Below are 23,099 nucleotides of genomic sequence, written 5' to 3'. Positions count from 1 at the left end.
GTCATGACATCAGGTCTGACATCCTGGAAAAATCCTGCATAATCCAATAATTCCTTTTATAACTTCCAGCAGGTACAACCATATCAAATGCCATGACCTTGTGTATGTCATCTGAAACAATCCTGCATGAACATGTCTTTCATTTAAGATCCAGCAGGTACATCCAATATCAGAAAGCCTTGTCATTGTATGTGGCATTCTGAAATAATCCTGCATGAACATGTTCTTGAACTCCAGCAGGTACATAGGATATCTCATGTTAAGACATCACACAAAACATCTTGTGAACACTCTTTGTTTTACCAAAATTGCTGCCAACACTCAGAATCAACACTTATTACAGTGTATAACTATATTTGTAAATTACAGTGTTATGAATTGGCTTAATAAACCTCATATAGATTATTTTAACACATCAAGAAAGAAGAACCCTAAAAATCTCAAAAACACAAATCAAGCAATCACTTTAATTTGTTACTTTTTATAAAAGAAGAATGAATAAATTTTTTTACCTGTTAGATGCCGATCACTTTAATCTGTTCCGATTCCGGTGCCGGTAGCAAACCCATATGAGAAAGAAAGGAAAGGTAGAAACTTTTTACCTTATCTGTATTTAAACCTAACTTTGAATGAAAAATAAAAAATAAAAATTAATTTTAATTTAAAATAAGGATGTTTTAGTAATTTAATATATATGAATTAAAAAAAATAAAAAGTTGAGGGGTGGCCGTGGCCTTTCCACGTCCCCCCTCAGTTCCGCCACTGATTGTGTACTTGGTCAATAAGTGGCTTCAAAACCTAACTCATGTTTAAAAACTATTTGTCTAACGATGTAAGACGACTTCAAATGATTCACTAAATAAGCCTCCATCTTACAATGGTGAAATGCATGCTTATTGGAAAGGGAAGATGAACTTTTTTATTGAAAGGATGGATTGTGATATATGCATCGCTATTAAAAATGTTTCCCTTTTTTACCATACATCAAGTTGTTGATGTTGTTGAAAACAAACCTAAAGACCTTCAAAGAGGATAAGGAAAATATGCATTACATTTTGAAAGACAAAACTATTATCACTATTGCAATTGGTATTAATGAGTTCTTCATGTTTCACATTGTAATAATGCAAAAGGAATATGAGACACTCTTCAAGTTATCTATGAAGGTACAAGCGAGGTAAAAAATGGCTAGTATGAACCCATTAATCCATGAGTATGAGTTGTTTAGAATGAAACCTGTAGAAAATATTTAGGACATGGAAGAATAATTTTTTCAGATTATTAATTATATAAGAAATCTAGGTAAGTCTTTTCAAAATGAGGATTTATTAATAAACTACTTAGATTCCTAAACTGTAGTTGGCAACCTAAATTCACTGTAATTTATGAACCTAAAGATTTATCTTCTATGGATTTGGCTATTTTATTTGGTACATTACATGAACATTAAATTTAGCTAAAAAGGCATGTTGAAAATGAAAAAGGAGATAAGAAAAATAAAAGTTTACACTCTATTGAAGAAACCAAAGAAACAAAAAGTAATAAAAATGTGTACCTCTTAGTACAAAAGTTAAAAAAAACCATAAGGCCTAAAAGAAACCTCAAAATTTCCAACACAAATATGAAGAAAGACTGTCCTTTATGCCAACATTCTTCCAATGTGGAAATAAAGGTCACATCAAGCCAAATTATCCTCAAAGCCAAAAAAAGAATAGAACAATACAAAAGACAAAAAAAAAATCAAAGAAAACATACATAGCATGAGAAGATAATGATATGGACTCCTCCGGTGAATCTGAAAAAAGAGAAAGAAGCCAACATATTTCTTATTGAAAATCATGATGAAAACAAGTTAAATGATTGAACTTGCCAATTTACCTACTTTGAGCTCTTGATCGATAAGAAGTTAAACAATGGGTTAAACAAATTAAAAGTAGTTTTTTCGGTCTCTAAAATGGGTATAACCTCTCTTTAAAAAGATTTTTAGAGGAAATAAATCATCTTATAGAAAAACAAACTCTTATAATTCACAACTCTCCCTCTACTTTTTCTTCGGATACTTTTTATAAATCTATCGCGTATGTAAAATGTGATGTTTTAGAAAACAAAATCGAAGATTTTCATAATACACTTGATAAATTTACCAAAGGGAGAGACAACTTGAGCCTCATTCTAGGTAATAAAAAAGTAACATATGATAAAGTTGGTTTAGAATACCAACCTAAAAATAATGCTAAATTCTTTAAGAAATTTTGCCATTCTAATAGGACTCATAATTGTAATATACTTAAATGTACTTATTATGGTAAAAATGGTTGTATCGTGTTATCTTGACTTATAAGAAAGAACTATTAATTTAATACTAAACATGATTCTTCTTCATATTTCTTCTACAAGGAAACTCATGAAAATGGTTCAAATTGGACTACTAGAAATTTTGTGCATTTCACTAACGCTAGAGAGGGGTACGTAAAGTAAGAAGTTAAATTTATAATATAGGTATGTTTTATAGTCTCACACACTAAATAGAATCTTGATAGTGGTTTTTCAAATAATATGACTATAGATAGTAATATATTTTCTTCCTTTACTCCTAAAAGGGAGACTTTGTTTCATATGATGATAATAACATAGGAAGGATCGTAGGTTCTCGCACGGTTTTCAAGTATCCTAATCTGATGATTGAGGATATTTTATTAGTTAAAAGGTTTAAAACATAACTTGTTTAATATTAGCTAGTTATGAGACGGAGGTAACATAGTAACTTTTGATTCGTCTGTATGCAGGATTGTAAAAACTTAAGAAAAAAAACCACTTACTAGTTTATATACCTATACTATTAATTTCATAAATCACCTTCAAATGATGTTTGTCTATTAATTAAATAGTATGAGTTGTGGATATGGTATAGGAGAATAACTCGTATCCACATTTACAATTTAAATAAATTACTCTTTCAGGAATTACTAATTGGTCTTCCAAACTTGCATTTTAGAAGAATTGGTTATGAAATGAATTCCAAAAGAGTACACAAGTAAAATACAATTTTAAATAAAAAATATTATTTATTCAAATAGGCACTGACAACTTTTACACATGGATCTTTTTGGCCCATCCAAAACCATGAGTTTTGGTGGTAATTAGTATGCCCTTGTTATAATGGATGAGTATTCTTATTATACCTGAACACCATTCCTTTATTGTAAAAAAGTATGCATATGTTTAGCTTTGAAAATTAGCTAATATTATCCAAAAACGAAAAGGATTTAGCATTGCTTATATCAAAAGTGATCACAAAGGTGAATTTCAAAAATTGAAACTAGGAAACTTTTTTATTGAGAATATTATATAGCATACTTTTTATGCTCCACAAACTCCTCACTAAAATGGGGTTGTAGAACGAAAAATAGATCATTTGAAGAGCTATCAAGGATGGCGCTCAACAAAACCAGCCTTCCTAAATATTTTGGGTTGATGCAATAAGCACTATTTTCTATTAATGAATCGTGTCATGATAAGACCAACACTAAAGTTAACGCCCTATAAGATATATAAGGGAAGGAACACTAGTATTTATTAACTCTATATCTTTATATGTAAATCCTTTATACTTAATAATGGAAAGGATAATCTTGAAAAATTTGATGCTAAAATTGATGAAGGTCTCTTTCTAGGATATTTCACTTCTAGTAAAACTTTTCACATTTTTAGAAAACAAAACCTAACTATAGGAGAATCAATACATATTACCTTTGAAGAAACTAACTCTGAGTTTGTAGAGGTAGAATTCTTTAATTGTGCATGTATTATGGAGAAAATTTTCTTAAAAGACAAAGATTCACATAAAAACAAAGACAAAGACAAATATTTAAAACAAGGAAAAAAAAAGATCAAGTCGAAGAAGAAAAAATAGATAATCATTAAGAACGATCTGAGGAATGGAGAACAACAAGAGATCATACAATCCAAAATGTAATACTCCATCTGTCCCATAATGAGTGACCCATTTGAAGACAATGAGACTCTCATTGATAAACATTGGTATTTTACTATGCAAAAGTCATAAAATTAGGACTAATATAGTAATTGAAACCCAATGGGAATTTTGCTACAAACTTAATGAAAATGACATTTTTTTAAGAAATAAAACAAGACTTGTTGCGAAAGGATACAATCAACAAAGATAAAGATATTTCAATTAGACATATGCATATATTGCCAAATTAGAGGCCATAAGAATACTTATAGATTTATCTAGCATCATGAATTTCAAACTTTCATACCCTAATTTTTAATCCTAAGATCCCACATATCATTTGCATCCTTGCATAAAAATAAGGTCACATCTTTGTCGTCTCCCTCTCATATTTGAGTTTGCCCTTGCAGGGATCATCAAGCACATCTTTGTTGGTGTTTTCTATTTGTGTTTATATGTTCATTGCTTATCTAACCACTAATCAAAATAGAAAAAAATTGTCTTGTTTTCTTTTAGTTTATTGTGCAAGGTAGGGCTTTTCATCAAGAACATCAAGCATGGTTCCTCAACTAGGTTTTTTTTATTCCTCAAGTCAAAGTGTGTTCAACCATTAATTATCAAAGGGCTTATCTCTCAAAAAATGATCTCTAAGGTTCTCAAGCATCTTTCAACCTCATTTTGATCAAAAGTATCTCAAAGTTTTATTGCTTATTTCTTAAGAAAAGTCAAAGGTTCATGTGTTTATTTTCATGCCTTCTTCAACAAGTTACCTCAATCTTTGATAAATTTAATCAAAATACATTCAGGGATACCTTATTTTGAGTCCATATGATCATTCACGTACCTTGAAATGAAAGAGAAGTCCACATACACAAGTTTATTCCAAGAGGTTTGACCAATAAGTCAACATTTGAAGTCAAAGTTCAAAGGATCATAACTCCTCCAATCCTCAACATTTTTAATGCTTATTTTTGTATACGACTCTTCTCAATATCCTCTACAACTTCTATTTACACGACAAGAGGCAATTATGCTTGGAGGATCATCAAATATTTGAAGACATTATAGGTCATTTGTGGACTTGGTGAAATTTGACCTATTTTCAAGTGACTTTTTCCTCAACTTTCAAGGATTATAACTTCTTCAATTCTCAACATTTGAGGATGATTATTTTTGAAAAATATCATTTGTGATGCCTCCTATAAGTTTTCTTCAAGGATCAAAGTCAAATCATGTTTAGAAGGCCATGGAATTCTTTGATACATTATAGGTAATTTTCAGCCATTTGGGACTTAGAACTTTCCAAGTTGCATTACTAGATTTTCGTGCCAACTTCAACATGCCATAACTTTATGCTCAAGCATCCAAATGCAACCTTTATTGGTACATTATGATCTTGGAGATGATGTCAACAAATTGCAAGAAGAATGGGATAAAAAAGCCTTCTGAGCAAGATGCCCCATTGAGTTAAACATGGTGACTTCGAACTGAAGAAATCACCATAATCAGAATTTTGAACTTCACTAATCCTCAATTGCAAGCCAATTTACCATACGTTTTGGACCTAAACATGTTTAATCAAGTCTCGAGAAGTTAAATGACTCATAAAATGCATGATTTGGCTGAGTTTTGATGGTTTTACAAGTCACACTTTTCTCACATCATGAGCAAATTCATTTTGCATGAATTGAGCATCATTTGGAATGTATAAGATCACCAATCACTTCCCTATAAATAGAGCAACATATTTGCTTCATTCCAAAGCTTTAGAGATCCAGAAAACCTCTACTCCACTCTCAAACATTTCCAGAAAATTGAGATATCGTGTTTTGATTTCTAGATTGTTTCAATTCAGTTTCTTGATTCTATTAGCACCTTCGGTCTTCTCTAAAGCTTTTGCAACAATTCCCAAGCTCTTAGACCTTCTGAAGTGACATGGCCATATCAATCTTCTTCAACCTCTAATAATCATTTGGACAAGGTAGTTCTGAGCATCATTTGAACTCAAATAAGTTACTACAATGTAGTCCTTCACTCTCTGATGCTTCCCCCTAAATCATCTAGTATTGATTGATCGTGTTCATCATTTAATTTTACTTTTCGTGGTTTGCTTGTTTCTAAAACTTCTCTGAAATTCTCCATGCCTAGTTTAGATAAATATATTTTGAGCATGGCATTGAATTCATGATGAAGAGACGATCACATTGGTGTTAGTCTCATGTTCTTAATTTGCCAAATGATGAAACTCTCGTGAGGGACATCGGTGAAGATGACCAGAGTTGTTTCAGGTCATCTGAGTTGGCTATACACGTTAGCACTTTGAAATGTTTTGGTCGGTCCATTTTGAATGTGATCACGTGTTTTATTCTGGCTATTTTACACCATGCACCCTAGCTTGATGACTGTTGAATCTGCCACGTCAACTAATGAGGTCAGATCTAACACCTTTGCTTTTTTCTAATTTTTATTTCATTTTTTATTTCTTTTAAATTGATTTTTCTTTAAAAATTCATATAAAATTCATTTTCCATCCAAATAAATCCCAAAATAATTTCTAATTTTATTTTTATTTTTCTTCATATAATTTTTATTTTTCCATATTTTATTTTCTTGATTTTCAATTTTTGTTTGGATTTTATCTTTTTTCATTTGTTTTAATTGGTTTAAAAATTCTAAAAATTTCATTTTATGTTTCTTATTTTATCTCTAATCTTCCGTAATTTTCTTGGCCATTTATTTAGTGTTTTGAAGGGCTTTATGAATTTTATCTTTTATTTCCCTTTTAAAATTCATTTTAAAAATATTTTTAACGCATTTTATTTTATTTTATTGCATTTTATGCTTGTTTGACCTTTGTTGACTTCTGTTGGCCTTGGATCTTGGCTATTTTGATCATAGATCTCATCAAACTCAATGGATATTGGGTGTTGATGGGGTGAAAACCCTAATCCACTAAGACTGATGATTGATTTTGATGATGACTTGATCAATTCTTTGATCCAATTTGGGTTTTATTTCTCTTGTCTTCTTCTTCTTCTTCTTCTTCTTCTTCTTCTTCTCTTTCTCTTCCTTTTTTCTCTTGATCAATTGGATGGTTTGTGTCCATCTTATTCATGATGTGTGGATTGGTACTTAATAAACTTTCATCATTTCAAATCTATCTCCTAATTGATCATGGATCATTTAAAATACTTTGGATTGATGCATAAGTTTGTCCTAAGTATTATGAAGTATTGATTGATGTAATGGACCACTCTCATAGCCTTTGTGCTTGATCCATCCTCTTTTTTTTTGTGACATAACTTTAGGAGAATGATTTACATATCATTTCTATAGCATGTATTAACATAAATATTATTATTGACCGGTCTCAGATAGTTGTGACTTCTATATAAGTCCAATTACGATTGCTTAACATAATGCTAAATTTGTCCTGAATCGGAAAGTAAGTGATTTTCATAAGTGAGATTATAAGTCTCCTACTCCCCATGGCATTGTGTTAAAATATTGTTTTGTTTTCACCTAAGAGAGCTAGTGACATACTTGTTGATTTTATCCAAGTTGGAGTCCTTCTCATGGTAATGTAGAGGTCCATATTTTCATACTTGTGGGTAAATAGTTGAGTATTCTCCCAAAAATGACAAATTGTCTTTTTGGTTACTAACACAACTTACTTACATATTATTGTATTAACTTTACTTTAATGTCATTTATCTTATGCTCTTTATTTTTTGTCATTTATTTCTTGCTATTCACTTTATGCATTTTAGCATCTCATATCATATTGTTTGTGTTTATGTTATTTGCTCTTTGTCCACTTGGACCTTTGTTTATGTTTATGCTCTTTTTTTATCCTTTGTCTATTTGGACTTCTTTTTATTTTAAATACATTAATAAAGGTAAAAACCACTAAAAATTTGATTCTCTTGATTCATAGACTTGATGTACGTATAACTAGGACCTTGACCCTTGATTTAGGAGTTTGTGATTTGAGACCTTGGGATTCATCTGGTACCTTTGACTTTGGGTTTCTTCTAAAGACTTGACATAGTTACCTTCGTTTCATTTGATACATGGATTATTCTTTTCTTATTTGGCTTGCTTGAAGCTCAATCCAAAGGAGATAATTCTTCCTTGACTCATGTCATAAAGCTTGTTATCTCTTGGTTAGATCTTTCCTCCATAGCTTTTACTTGATGTTCTAGGACAGTCTCTTCATCTCCTCCCCTTCTTTAATTTCCAAAATCTTCTCTCTTTTTTTAAAAAATCTTCTCGTTTTCAAACTTGAACCACTTTCCCAATAAACCTCGACTCTTGTCAAGTGATTTTCAAAATCTCTTCTTAATAAATGCTAACATATCTTAAGCATGTTCTAACCAATTTCAATAGTTAAAAAATACATAACTCATTCAAACTTTTTTGTGCCCTTTGTGCACTTTTTTTTTTCTTTTAAAACAATTTTTCTCAAAATTTAGACATGAGTCATTTCCATAGTTGAGATGTAATTCTCCTATTCCCATAGCATTGATGATAATTCTTTTCCACTTAAGAGAGCTAGTGGCATACTTGTTGACCTTTATAAAAGTTGGAGTCCTTCTCTATGGTGATGCAAAGTTCTCATACTTGTGGGTGGCTAATTGAGTGTTCTCTTTAAAATGACAAAAAATATTTTGATTAAAAATGAATCAAAACAAACACGTTTGTTATTTTTACCATGAACTACGAGGTTTTAATCCTCCATTGCACTTTGTTGGTACATAGGCATGAGGCTCAAGAAGTCTGGGCAAACACAAAAATTATAAAAAAATATTTCTCATCTCATCTCCCCAATCTTTTGCAAACAACACCATTTTAAAGCCAAAATATACAGATTTTCAAAAAGCTTCCTATAAAGTACTATAGATGTTTATGATGCTAATACCTTCCCTTTGCGTAACCAACCCCCGAACCCTTATCTCTTTTTATTAATTTTGCTTTAAAACTTCTTTGGATTTTATTCGTTCTTTTTTCGTTACATTTGGAAATAATAAAAGCACGGTTACAACTATTGCCTTGTGAATTAAGTTAATCAATAGCTTAATCTTAATTTTTTACCACTACACAAACTCTTCCAAAATGAGTTCAAATGCCTATTATGGGTGAACTTTGGAATTTCCTTGGCTTGCAAATATATTTTTAAAAAAAGGCACCTTCGTAAATTAAGCCAAATATTGCAAAAAGTTGCTAAAAATATTTGAAATGGGAAAAGCAAAGCCAATATCAACTCCCATGAGTACTTTATGTAACTTAGACAAAAACAAGAAAGAAAAATCAGTCGAGGAAAGTAAATATTGAGGCATGATTGGCTATCGTCTCTATACCGTCCTAGATAGTTGTTATGTAGAAATAATCTGGACGAAACAACAATAAGTGATTATGAAATTAATCTCAAAACTGTCTCGAATTAAGTGTGATAACACTAACCCCATAATCATCAGTAAGAATATGACATTTCACTATCTTAAAAAACCCATTGAGATTATACCCCACTATATTAAAGATCACATTAAAAAATAGGATCATCTCCTGTGAGGAGTTAATCACTCCAATATTTTTTCATCTTCATTTCTTTATTTTTACCACCTCCTTGAGCGATGATTTATCATCATCAAAAAGGAAATATTTTGATTCTATGTGTTGTACGTGTACTCTTGATTTTCATGATGACAAATGGAAGTAATGTAAAATCATAAACATCATCAAGTAAAAAAAGAAAAGCAAAATAAATCAAAAAGAGAGAAGTGTTCTAGTATTTTGTGTAACATCCCAAATTCGATTAATTAATTTAATTAAATTGTTCAAATTTTTATTTAATTATTTGATGCTTGGTGTGCCTTTAAAAGAAATTTGATGATTATATGTGTTGTTGAGGGTAATGGTAATGGTAGGGTGTGGTGAAAATATAGGAGTTTGGTAGAATAATTAGATAATGACTAGAATTTAAGTGTTTTTAATTAATATTAGAAATAAATAAAAATAATTTTTTTGTCTTTATATTAAAACAATTTAATTAATTATATAATAGACAAAATAAGAGTTAGTAGAGAAATAAGGGGCAATGAGGATATTTAGGAGAATAAGTTGGGGATAGTTGTAAGACCCCAATTTTGACCCTAAGATCCCTCATGCACTCTCATTATAAGCATTAGCATTGGGATCATACCTTGGCATCCTCCTTACCCCTTTTTCATTGGGTTTGTTTTGAGAGAGATCACCAAGTACATTGTGATTATATCATACTTGTATTTTATCATTTCACTAACCAAAATACCAAAAATATATCTTTGTATCTATGTAACTCTTTTGTAGGTAGGGACATGATTTCCTTGATTGATTGATCACATCTAGGGTTTGAGACCCTCATGAACAAAGAGAAAAATCAATAATTGATTCAAGAGTGGTTATAAGCATCATTTATGAGTCCCAATTGTTTCTACATGTTATATTGATCAAGTTTGCTTCAAGAGTTTGAGGGTGATTTGCCTTGGAAACCCTAGTTTGACTGAGTATCTTGAGTAACTTCTCCAGCAAGCTATTTCACCAATTGATCAAATTTCTCAAGGGAAACTTCAAATTTCATCATATTATGTATATATGATCTACCATGAGCCAAGAAAGTCAATAGAATTGGAAATTAGCAAGTTGGTTGATGGTGGTTGGCCAAATGAATTCATCTGATCAAAACTGGGTCTCCCTAGACCCTATCTCCTACAATTTTCACCATATGAAAATGATTCCAAGAGAAAACTTACTATAAATGATATTATAAACAACTTTCATGTTGATACCTAGATCTAGTTTTTCTTGGAAAATCATTTTCTATGTTGAAACATTATAGGTCATTTAGTCTAAACCCTAATTTGAAAGTCAACTTCCCAAGGCCATAACTTACTCAATTTTTATGATATGAAATATTTCCAAGTTGAACAATCAAGTTGAATGTGTATACTTAAACTTTTATGTTTGGAGTGAGAGCTAATTCAACTTCTTTGCACATGTGATATCAGGCTACATTATAGGTCACTTTTGACCTATACCATTGATCAAGTGATTTTGCCAAATTTCAAAAATGCATAACTCTATCATTTCAAATCCAAATGACATGAAACTGGTGACCATTTTTAAGGTCTTTGAGATAGATACAACTTTGATGAAGACACGTTTCTCATTTGAAGCTCCCATAGAAAGTTAAGCAAGGTGGAATATTGAGACATATGGCTTGACACTTAGAAAATTTTCAATATGTCAAATTTTTCCAAACTTCCACCTCAAATATCTCCAAGTTCCAAGCTCCAAATGAAAAAGTGTTCAACATCAAACTTGTTCCTCTTGATCTCACCTTTCGAAAGAGCTAAAATCATGCATTTTGGATGAGAAATGCATAGGCTGCGCATGGCTTAAACAGGCTGATATCATGTGTCATGGATCAAACTTCAAACTCAAATTCTCAATTGCCTTGCATTCCAAGCTTGCTTCAACATGTCTGAACTTCAAATTTGGAATTTTAGCAATCATTTGATGGGCCTAGGCGCGCCCATGTAGCTACTTACCTCACTTTGCCAATTTTAGAAACTTGAATAGAGTGTGCAATTAACACTTGAATCCTCTATAAATTAAAGCTCATTTGCTCACAATCAACACACACACTGCGCCAACTTTGATTCCCCACAAAAAACGCTTCACATTGAGAGGATAAATCTGAAAAATTCTGTTGAATTTGAGCTTGAATCTCCACTGTTTTGGAATTCAATTCTCTAGGAGTCCATTGATTCTAAGCCATTCCATTCCTCTTCTACAAGCTATTGGAGTGAAGCAAAGCACAATTCAGATCGAGATCTAGCAAGTTCAGACCTCCATTAAAGGTAAATTTCAGAAAATTTGATCTCTTCCATACTCCTTGTTTCTTGCTCAATTCTCTTGATTATTATGTTGGCTGAAGTCCTACCAATGTAGGCAAGGTGTTTGAGTTGTTTTGATGATGAATTGAAGCAACTCAGATCATGAACCTCATTTTTTCAATTCCACATATCTCTCAATATAGTTGGAATTGAAAGAAGTGAAGGTGATATTCTTGCTCAATGATGTTTTCTCTTTAGAATCATGTCCCTGTTTGAAATTTTGGCGATGGTTGATAATGACCAGTCCGACGAGGTTCGCCGGAGAAGACAACCGGAGCTATGGCTCCAGTGATGATGTGTCTAAGGTCCAGACCGTGTGATCCTTGCTTCACGTTATAATCTCAGTCGTGCATTGTGATTACCATGTTTACAACGCGCTTGACTAAGGTGTTGGTGGAACGCGCGCTGTAGATCATCAGATCTGCCACCTCAATTAATGAGGGAGATCTGATGGTCCACGTATTTTTGCATTTTCTGATTTTTCATTTAATTCCATTTTCTTCAATAATTCATATTAAATTCATTATTGATCCAAAAAATATGGGACTTTCACCAAAAATTCTCAAATATTTTTCTCTTTCATATTCTGAATTAAAATTATTTTTTGGATCATTATTAATATTTTTTATGAATTAATTGATTTTTCATTTGTTTTTAATTGTTTAAAAATATTTTTAAGTGTCCAAAAATTATGAAATTTTTTATCCAAGGTCCTTTGACCTTGTTTGACCTATGATAAATCACATGGCCATTTATTTGGTGTTTTGATGTGATTTTAGGATTTGGACAAAACATATTTGAATTTAATGCACTATTTTAATATTTTTAATTGAATAAATGTCATTTTAATTGTGTTGACCATTTGGATTGACTTATTTGAGTTTCTCATCTATTGTTGGGCCTTGGTCAAGGTTGATTTGACTTTGTCAAATTAATATTATTGGATTTAGGGGATTGATGGAATGTACATTCCATCTCCCAAAATGAATGAATAATATTAATTTGGTAAAAGTCCTCCTTTGACCAATTTGTGATCTCATTCATCCCTTTCCCTCTTCATCTAATTCCCCTTCGCCATCCATTCATTTTCAATTGGCCAATGACATCTCAAAATCCTAATGCTAGTTGATTGAAAGATTAACATGAGTATGGATGAGAATTAGGCCACACCTTTGCATATTTTTTGTGTGTGGTATGTTTAATGAGCATAGTTATTAATACTATGTCTCCAACATGCATTAACACCAAAATTTTATTGCCCGACCTCAAATAGTTGTGACTTCTACATAAGTCCAATTACGATTGCTTAACATAGCGCTAAATTTGTGACATAAAGGCATAAGCATTCTAGTTAGTGAGATTGTAAGTCTCCTCTCTTCCATGGTATTGTGTGGAAACTTGGCCTTCTTTCCTTCCTTTGGAAGATGTTTTGGTTCAAGGATCCATGCTTGTGGAAAGTGGGTTGAGTGTTCTCCAAAGAATGTCTTGAAATCAAAAGCAAAACAAAACTAACTATTGACTTACTAACCATTAACTTTACTTTCAAGCTTTTACTTTTAATGCAATTTATTTTTATTATCATTTGTCATTGTACATATCATTCTAATTGTTTATGTTTATGCAATTTTCACTTTGTCCACTTGGACCATTTTGTGTGATATACTTTGTTGCCTTGTTTGTTTGTTTGGTCTTTGACCATTAATGCACATAATAATAACAAAAACCCTAAAAGACTTTTGAGTGGACTGTTGTGTTGATCTCCCCAATTGGACTTAGAACTTAGGCAACATTCCTTTGCTAATGGACTTGGCCAATGCCAATTTGTTGAAAGACCAAGAACTTGCAAGTTTGAATTCATCTGATACATCATTCAAGATCTCTCCAGATTCATCTGCAACATTGATCATTGTTAAGTTGTTATGTTGAACCTGTGACTTGTGAATTTCATCTGCTACATAGGCTATTTTGAAGAAGATCATTGAAGTGGATAAGCTTGGATGAGGCCATCTTTATTTGATGCCTTTGCTCTTCAAGATTGATATAATTGTGCATTTGTGTGTTGCTTGATTCTAAAAAGTCCAAGGGAATTCTGGGTTTTTATTGACATACTTGTCTATTGGATTGCTCCCACTTGGTCAGATCTTTTCAACTTTAACCTATTAAATTTCTTGTATCTAGGGTAGTCTCTTCATCTTCTCCCTACTTCTTTAATTTCAAAATCTCTCCCTCCATTTTCAAAACTTCTTTGTGTGAACTATTTTTATTCTAAACTTTGACCACTTTCAAAAAGGTAGAAACTTTGGCCTTATGCCATTGCATTTTCAAACTTGTTTTCTTAAATCAAAGTTGTAAACGAACTTAAATAAACTTGACTTAAACTTTCAAAAATCCAAAAAGAACTAACTCATTCAAACCATTTTTAGGCTTTTGTGCCTTTCCAAACTCAATTTTTGTTAAAACCAACATACTCACTTTGAAATTTCTAGCACGAACTACGAGGTTTTGATCCCTCATTTATATGTTGGTACGTAGGCACAAGACCGAAGGTCTTGTCAAACACAAAAATATAATTAATCAATTCTTTTCTCATATTTCCATTCTATTTGTTTGTAAACATCACTTTGTACAAAATACATATGCACACTAAAAGGGCTCTCTAGGAGTACCTAGGACACTTTGGGTGCTAACACCTTCCCTCTGTGTAACCAACCCTCTTACCTGTGATCTCTGACTTTTATTAGTTTTTATTTGAAAACTTCTTACTATTTAGGTTTTGTTCGCATTTTTCCCTTTTCCCTTGGAAACAATAAAATCGCGGTGACGACTCTTGTTAATTGATCTTTAGCTTGTCAATAGCTTTATGATCATGAATTTCCCGCTACAGTAGTAAAGGAAATACCTAAATGGAGAATTAAGTTTTATTTATAAATAGGAGATTTTGTGGAAAAATAATTTTATTATTAATATGAGGTTAATAATTAAATTAGAAAAATAGAATAATGTGAGTTTGAGGTGATAGTATGAGTTAAAAGTGTTGAGGGCTAATGAGGTAATTAAAAAGAATTATGTAGAAAACCCTAAGTATATATTCTAAAAGGTGAGAGATAGTTAGGTTTCATCAAATTCTTAGAGAACTTGAGAAATAGGCAAGAGGATAACCCTAGAGCTAGAAGATGAGAGAAAAACCATTGGAGAAGAGATTACTTGCTAGAATTCTAAGGTAAAGGGGAGAATAACTTTCAATGGAGCTTATGCATGATGGGTAGGATAGATGAGTCTTTAACCTCCAATAGGGTATTGGGTTGTTCATAAAATTTTGAGTTTCTATGATATTATGGTGTTGATTGGTTGAATTGATGTGTACTTTTGTGTATAATTTGGTATGTGATTATTGTTTTGAAATTGTTAACATTTCCCACTATTATCAAAGGTTTTGAAGCTTTGAGGTTAACATGCTTTTTAGAAAATTGATAATTATATGTGTTAAATTGTTGTTTTAATCATTATATAATTTTAGTACGTCGAATTCTAAGATTGAGGCTTTTTACGGAATCGAAATCCGAGGTCTGGAAGGACTTCTATGATGGAAAACGCAGCAAAATAAATTTTGAGTATTTACCAGCGGATTCTGGGTATTTACCAACGGATTCGGGGACTTAGCAATGAACTGACCATGGGAAAAACGCAGTTCTGGGTGACGTCCATCAACCCTCATGATTTCCGCTATGCCTAACAAAAATATCATAACTTGAGATTCGTGACTCTGTTTGGTTCAAAGCTTTGGAAAGCTAACGTGTACTACTATCTCACGATGATGCCTTAAGAGGTTAAATATGCACTTAATGATATGGATATTTTATTCTACTTAAGGCGTAATGTCAGTGACCGCGGTTCTAGCTGTTGAGTTGAATTTTATGTGTTATTTTGTCGTGCAATTCATGTTAACTATTATTGGGCATATATTGGGTGACTTAAATTAATTAATTGCATGATTATATTGGGTTGTTGAGTGTTAATAATTTATTTAGATTTTTTTAATTGTTATAATTAAATAAATAATGCTATTTGGTGTTGTTATGTGATTAATGAAAGATGATGTTTTGTATGCATAATTTAGTTGTATATGGTGTATGAATATTTGAGTTGTGTGATGCTTGTATGTGAATATGCATAATTGTTGTCGTGGTGGTGGTAGTTTGAAGGGGGAACTACGTTTCCGTATGCTATTTGTTTTTTGATGTTGTTTATGGAACATTATATGATTAAGTATTGTGATCCTTATGTTTGCATAGTGAGTTGATTAAATTGATGTGCTGTTTGAAATATACTTCTGTTGAGATGAATTATTAGTATGCTTGTGTTGCACTGTTGATTGATAATGTGCATTTTGTGATTTTAGTGTGATGTAATCCAGAGAGGGGATTACTAGAGTTGTCAATGCATTATGTTAGGATCAGGAGAGGGGTCTTAACTCATTGATTTGATGATATAATCATGTATCATAGGAGTTGTGTCAAGAGACATGTATGCTAGTTCAGAAGAGGGGACTAGTGGTTTATGCCAAGCTCAGAAGATGGGGTACATGGGTTCATAAGAGGGGACCCGGTACTAGAGAGAATCGAATATTGAGTTGGTACCACATGCATATGCATATAGTTACATAGTAGAGTTGCATTGCATAATGAGTTATATGCATAATTGTTGAATTGTGATTGATTGATGAGTTTGGGTGTGAGATTGTGATGAGACGTACAATGAATGAAATTAGGTAAAGGATGTTGTCTTATTATCCTACCTTACAGTATATGCTTGTTATTATTGTTTGTGATTTCTCATCCATTTTGTTTGAATGTTGCCTTTACATGGACATCACACATATACTTAAGAGTAGATACGCTATTGTGAGTGGAAGCTAGCTCCTGGAGCTATTTATTTTAGTTTCATTGTTTTAGTTTTGGTTACGCTATGATATGTAACACTGAGGAGCGACTTTCTTTGTTTTATGTTGAGATTTTATGAGAGATAATGTATGCTCTCGTATGTTTATGTTTTGGTGTGATGAACATTTGGAGAATTCTTACGAGTCAATGCTTTTAACTATAATATGAATTTTTATTATGGGATTTAAAGTGATGTGTATGTTATTTATGATTCCGCTTCCATGATATCATATGAGTTGAATGTCATGAAACATCACTAGTACAGAATCAGATGAATTGATATCGTGTAAACATCATAAGTGCAATTGTGTGCATTAAAATATTATGTTGCATGTTTATTTAAATTAAGTGTTACATGATCAGCAGGCGTGTGTGCTTTGAGAGGTGTAACATCCTATGTGAAAATATTGTGAAAAATCTCTGATTTTATTATAATTATGTGTTAGGAAATTAGGGTGTTACATTTTGCGCAAAGATAATCAAAAGCTAAAGCTCTTCATCGAAAAACGAAGCCAAATATAAAAAGATTTTCAAGTGTTACTTTATTTATTTGTTTATATGCTTTATAGAATCATATGTAATATTAATTGTGACTAGTTCTCAAAGTACTAACATAATACGCGCACAAAACAAAGTATTATAGAGAGAAACATGTGTGCTATGCTAGGGAAAAACACCGAGAATCCAACCGAGGAAGAAGATCAAAAAGCTCAAAGCACAAAGAGAATTAAATGTGTGGACCGTGATCTCTATATCAGTCAAGGAAGATCAAATATATCATACAAGGAGATAGTCACAGGAGAGTCTTTTAAGGGCGGTAAAGAATCGTCAAGAACATAAGATGATGCAGAATTATAGATTCCTTGGGAGAACTGGAAATTGAAGAGCACAAATTGAGATAGTATGAATGCTTGAAAATTATTCTCTAAAAAGAAGAATTAAATATAATCCAAGTGTCGTGGAAAAAGGGAGTCATTATGAAGATGCATGGTAGACGTATTGGTTACAAAGCACTCGAAAACCGTTTGAACCAGATGTGGGTGAGAAATGGAGTTATGAGTATTGTTAATCTATGGAAATAGTATTATCTTGTGACCTTCACAAATTAAGATGACCAATATGCAGCATTGATGTATGGCCTTTGGCTTATATATGACCACTACTTATTAGTAAGGGAATGAAAGCCAAACTTCTGTCCGACTAGCGCTACCATAGAAAAAATTACAATATGGGCCCGTGTTCCAGGTTTGTCTATTAAGTATTATGATGTGAGAGTACTCACTTTCATTAGAAATCATATTGGTGATATGGTCAAAGTGGACAGAAATACGTTGAGCTAAGAAAGAGGAAAATATGTGAGACCTTTGTGCAAGTGTATGTTATGAAACCTTTGTTGGCAATGTTTGCAATCAAAGGTAGGCACTAAAATATCTAATATGAAGGTTTACACTTACTCTGCTTAAGTTGTGGACGGTTTGGACATTACAAAGAAGGCTGCGTTGATCAAACAAGCATCAAAGGCATGAGTGATACATAAGGAGTAAGTAAGCATATTGATAATGAAAGTGATTATATGGCCAACAATTCTAGGGAGGGTGGTCAGTCGACTTTTGTTCATAAAATAAGGAAGAAAAGGAAAGAGAAACAAGTAGATAAAAATTGTGGAAATAAGGGACCATGGAAGCAACGAATAAGAGCTCTAGTGGCTTTAAATGGAATTAAATCTATTACACTTAATGATGATGCAACGGTAATGGATCTTGTCATTATTCATGGAAACATTAACAAAAATAATGATGGAGTAATAATTGTTGGAAATGATGAGACAATAATTGATGATATTGATGAAACTATAATTGTGGAAGATGGGGAGGTTGGTGGCTTTTTTCAAAATTCAAAATAACCAGTGAGATTGAAGCACAACAAGGGAGATGCTAATAGAAGCAAACAAAAAAGAAACACAAGGTCAAAAAAGTTTTTTTTAGGTGGAGACACATGGAATCAACAAGGAGAAAAGAAATGTGGGACCATATGGTAAGAACAAGGAGATGTACGAGCGTTTTAAAAAAAAAGAGGATTTGCTTGAAATTGTTACAGAAATTTAATTGACTGATAGGCCTATTAAAAAGGGTCCCCTTCAATCTAAAAGTGGCATTGGGTATGATACGAGCTCTACACACCTTCTCGTCATTACTGAAAACACATCCAACCAATCAAACTCTTTTCTCTCCGCCACACGATTGATCCTAAAACCCTTTTTCATAAACGAAATATATTTTGTCTCGAGACGATGTAAAAATAATGTTTCATCCACTTGAACGTGTGAGTAAGCTAGCGACGTTGCCCATGAATGTTGATTTGTAAATTCATTCGACCATGATGCAAACACTTCTTTCTCCACTTGTTTTGGGTAGTAAGCAATTTTTCCCTTCAATTGACACAAAATAACTTTCGCTAAAATCGACCAACAAAGAAACATTTTCTACCCATAACTATGTATCCTTGAGTTCTCCATCGCACTCGGATATATGTAGGAGCGAGATTTAGAGTCTCGTCAGACACCCTAATAAAAATAAACCTTTTAGTCGTGTTCTTTTATTTTATTAAAAACTCAAGAATCCAAACATTTCTAAGCTAACACTAACGCGCACAATTAACCAAACGGTTCCTGTTGAGTACAACGGATGTGAGGGGTGCTAATACCTTCCTCTTGTGTAATCAACTCCCGAACCCTGATTTGGTTGCGACGACCATATCATTGTCGTTATTTTAGGGGTTTTATCAATATTTTCCCCTTTTCTCTTTGGAAATATATAAAGTCCGATGACAACTCTGTTAATCCATCCCGCGAGCGTGCGATTGCACTTTGCGAGGTCATGTTCTCATTTTTTGAGGTACGACAAGATGTTGTATAATTCGTTATTATTATCCTGTTTTGATGAACTTAGGTGTTAATATTTGTTAGATATATTCTCACCCTCTGTTTGTTGTTGTGGCATTTGTTCTCTTCGGGAGTATATGCAATCAAGTACTGAAGTAGCTGCTGAGTTAGAGGATGACTTTGATGCCTCTTTAGATTTTATCATTGGGTCTTTGAAGAGTCACTCTTATATGTAGTAGTGGTGATGTGATGTCTTCCGTTAATTGGGTTATGTTTCTTTTTTATGTTAGAGTTTGTTATTGAGACTTTTATGTCAAACTCGTTTATTTTCGCTGCTTACTTTTACACGATTGTTTGGTATTTGAGGTTTTTATACTATTGTGTAGTATCAGTGACACTCTAATTTGTGAAATTTATTTGAATTATTTTATTAAATGTCAAGTCGAGGATTAAGGTGTTACACCTCCAACTACACCCAATACTCATGCTAATCCTGCAAATAGCTCTAATCCCAGTCAAGAATCCACACAAGAAACCTCATAGAGCTCTCGGATTATGGCAATGATGGATACCATGAGTCAAACCTTAGCATATACACATGAATATTACTTACCTTCTGAATTAGAATCTCAAGCTTGGTTCGTCGACTCAGGTGCTTCACACCACTTAAGTCCTTATGCATTTCTTTTACAAAACAAAAGAAAGTATGTAAGATCCAATAAGGTCTATGTAGAAAATGGTCAAACTCTTAGCATACAGTCAGTAGGTTCCACACAATTCTGCTCTAAGATCAATCCAAAACATAAATTAATTCTTACCAATATCCTGCATGTACCTTCTATCACTAGAAACTTGTTGTCTGTTTTGAAATTCTCTAGTGATAACAATATTGTTTTTGAATTCCTAACTAACAAATGCTATATTAAACCTTAGGCTTCTAAACAAGTCATTGTTGAAGAATTTCTATATGATAATCTCCTTTATTGCTTTCCTTAGCTATCTCTGTACATCACAAGCTCTCATAATTGTTTCTCATTCTACTTCACATGTGTCAAACAATTGTAATGCTAGTGTACTTTGGCATCACATGCTAGGCCATGCCAACTTTACCTTTGTTGCTCATATACTCAAACTGTGTAATATCCCTTCATCTAATAAACACATTACTATTTTTTGCACCTCTTGTAATCTTGGTAAAGCACATAAGTTACATGCTCCTTTAACTGACATAGTTTATCATAAACCGCTTGATATAATTTACACTGACTTATGGGGTTCATCCCCTAATCCATCTATTTATGTGTGTCTATTGACAACGACCGTGACTTTTTCTATGATTTTGTGAAAGAGGTGTTGAGTTATAGTCATAAATTCCTCTGTGCAGTTTGGGCTAGAGAAAATTGATAGAAGAAATTTTTTGACTTGTGGAAAGTTCAAGTCAAAGATGTATTTATACAACCAAGATTACACAAGGTGCAAGATTGTGTCGGTGGTTGAAGAGTTTCCTACCAACAAGGAAGTTGCACGTTTCAACCTGGTTTTTGACATGTGGAAATTTTTGAAGTGGTTTAGCTTTAAGTGAAGTATACTATTCTTTAGGTGAAGTATGATAATTTTTTAAAAAACTATGATTGTCGGTGAAGACAATGTAAAATTCTTAGAGTGATTTAACTTCAAGTGAAATTTATTTTTCATGATAAAGTATATGATTGTCGGTGATGACAATGTGAAATTCTTAAAGTGGGTTATCTTCAAGTGAAATATATTCTTCATGAGAGAATATGATAGCTTTTAAAACTATGATTGTCGGTGAAGACAATGTGAAAATTCTTGGAGTGATGTAGTTTCAAGTGACTATACTTTTTATGGTGGAGTATGATTGTCGGTGAAGACGATAAAAGTTTATGTATTATTTTCAATAAAGGTGGAGATTGTTGGGATTGGTTTAAAATATGCATGTTGATACTCTTTATGGTAGAGTATGATTGTCAGTGAAGACAATGGAAACTTATGTATTATTTTCGATAAAGGTAGAAATTGTTAGGGTTGGTTGATTACATGTTGAAGAAGTCTCACATCGCTTAGTTTTGTGAATGAAGAGATAGTTCAAGACTTATATAGGATACAAGTTCTTTGAACTCTCACATTGCTTAGTTTTGTGAAGGAAGATGGAGTAAAATGTTATATATAGGATTCAAGTTCTTCATTCCAAGATGCACTAGTCAAAACACTTTAAGCTTGTATTTGACTTTCTTTATTCTCTTATACTCTTATATTAGAGTGTTCTGAGATGTAGTTAAATATTTGTTTGTGAGGGTGTGAGTGTACTGGGACCGGAGTTAGTTGAGTGTATATTATGTGTTGTAACAATTTTCACATAGTGATCGTGTTTTTTTCTCCGATTTTGTAGTTTCCACGTTATGTTCTTCTATTGTGATTGTGTTCTTCTTTTTTTTTCTATATTTATTTTTTCAACAACATCTTCAAAATTAAGTATAATAAAGATAATACACTCGTTTCTGTTCAATTTTATAAAAAAATAGGTAGTGTTTGAAGATGAATATCCAAATTGTAAAAATATTTTTGAATTTTATTAAAGGTTTATGAGAAGATATAAGGAAGAGAAAATAAATTCCAAATAATAAAGGGAAGAAGAGTTGGCCACATGACATATAAATGAGATTAACTTTCTGATGCCAATTATAGGACTTTAGCCAAACGAAACGAGTGTATTATCTTTTGTAAAAGTTATAAGAAAAATTCTTCAACGTATACATGGCATCTTACAATGTCATAACCGAAATAATGAGTATTAAACAATTGGTTTGATTCGAAATTGACTAATGTGTATATATGATTAACTAATGTATTATATCTAGTACTTTTGTGCTTATATATTTTGTATTCAACTAAGGCACATGACCTCAAATTTTAGAGGGTTTTAAAATTGAAGAGTCTAATTTTTTTACATTAATATTAATCAATATAAAAAGTATAATAATTTTTTTTAAATAAATTAAAAAATATTATAATAAAAATTTAATACATTAAAAACTAAGATTGATAGATATCAAAATAATTATAATTAAATTTTATTTTTATTAATATATAATTATATTTTATTTTTATTAATATATAGTTATATTTTTTATGTGTCATTTTTAATTATTATAATTATATATAATTTTTAAATTTTAGCCTATTTTAAAATTAGAATTGGATAATTTGATTGGGTCGGCCATGCTAAGGCACAAACAGTATGTGACAAGTATTTAACTTGACACTCCACACTTAGACCTGGCACCCCTCATTTTGTATGAAAAGACGATATTGTTTTTGTAAAATCATTTCTGAAAATTTTGAAA

Source organism: Lathyrus oleraceus, chromosome 5 (assembly GCF_024323335.1).
Source record: "Lathyrus oleraceus cultivar Zhongwan6 chromosome 5, CAAS_Psat_ZW6_1.0, whole genome shotgun sequence".
NCBI lineage: Eukaryota > Viridiplantae > Streptophyta > Magnoliopsida > Fabales > Fabaceae > Lathyrus > Lathyrus oleraceus.
Note: the sequence above shows the minus strand (reverse complement) of the source record.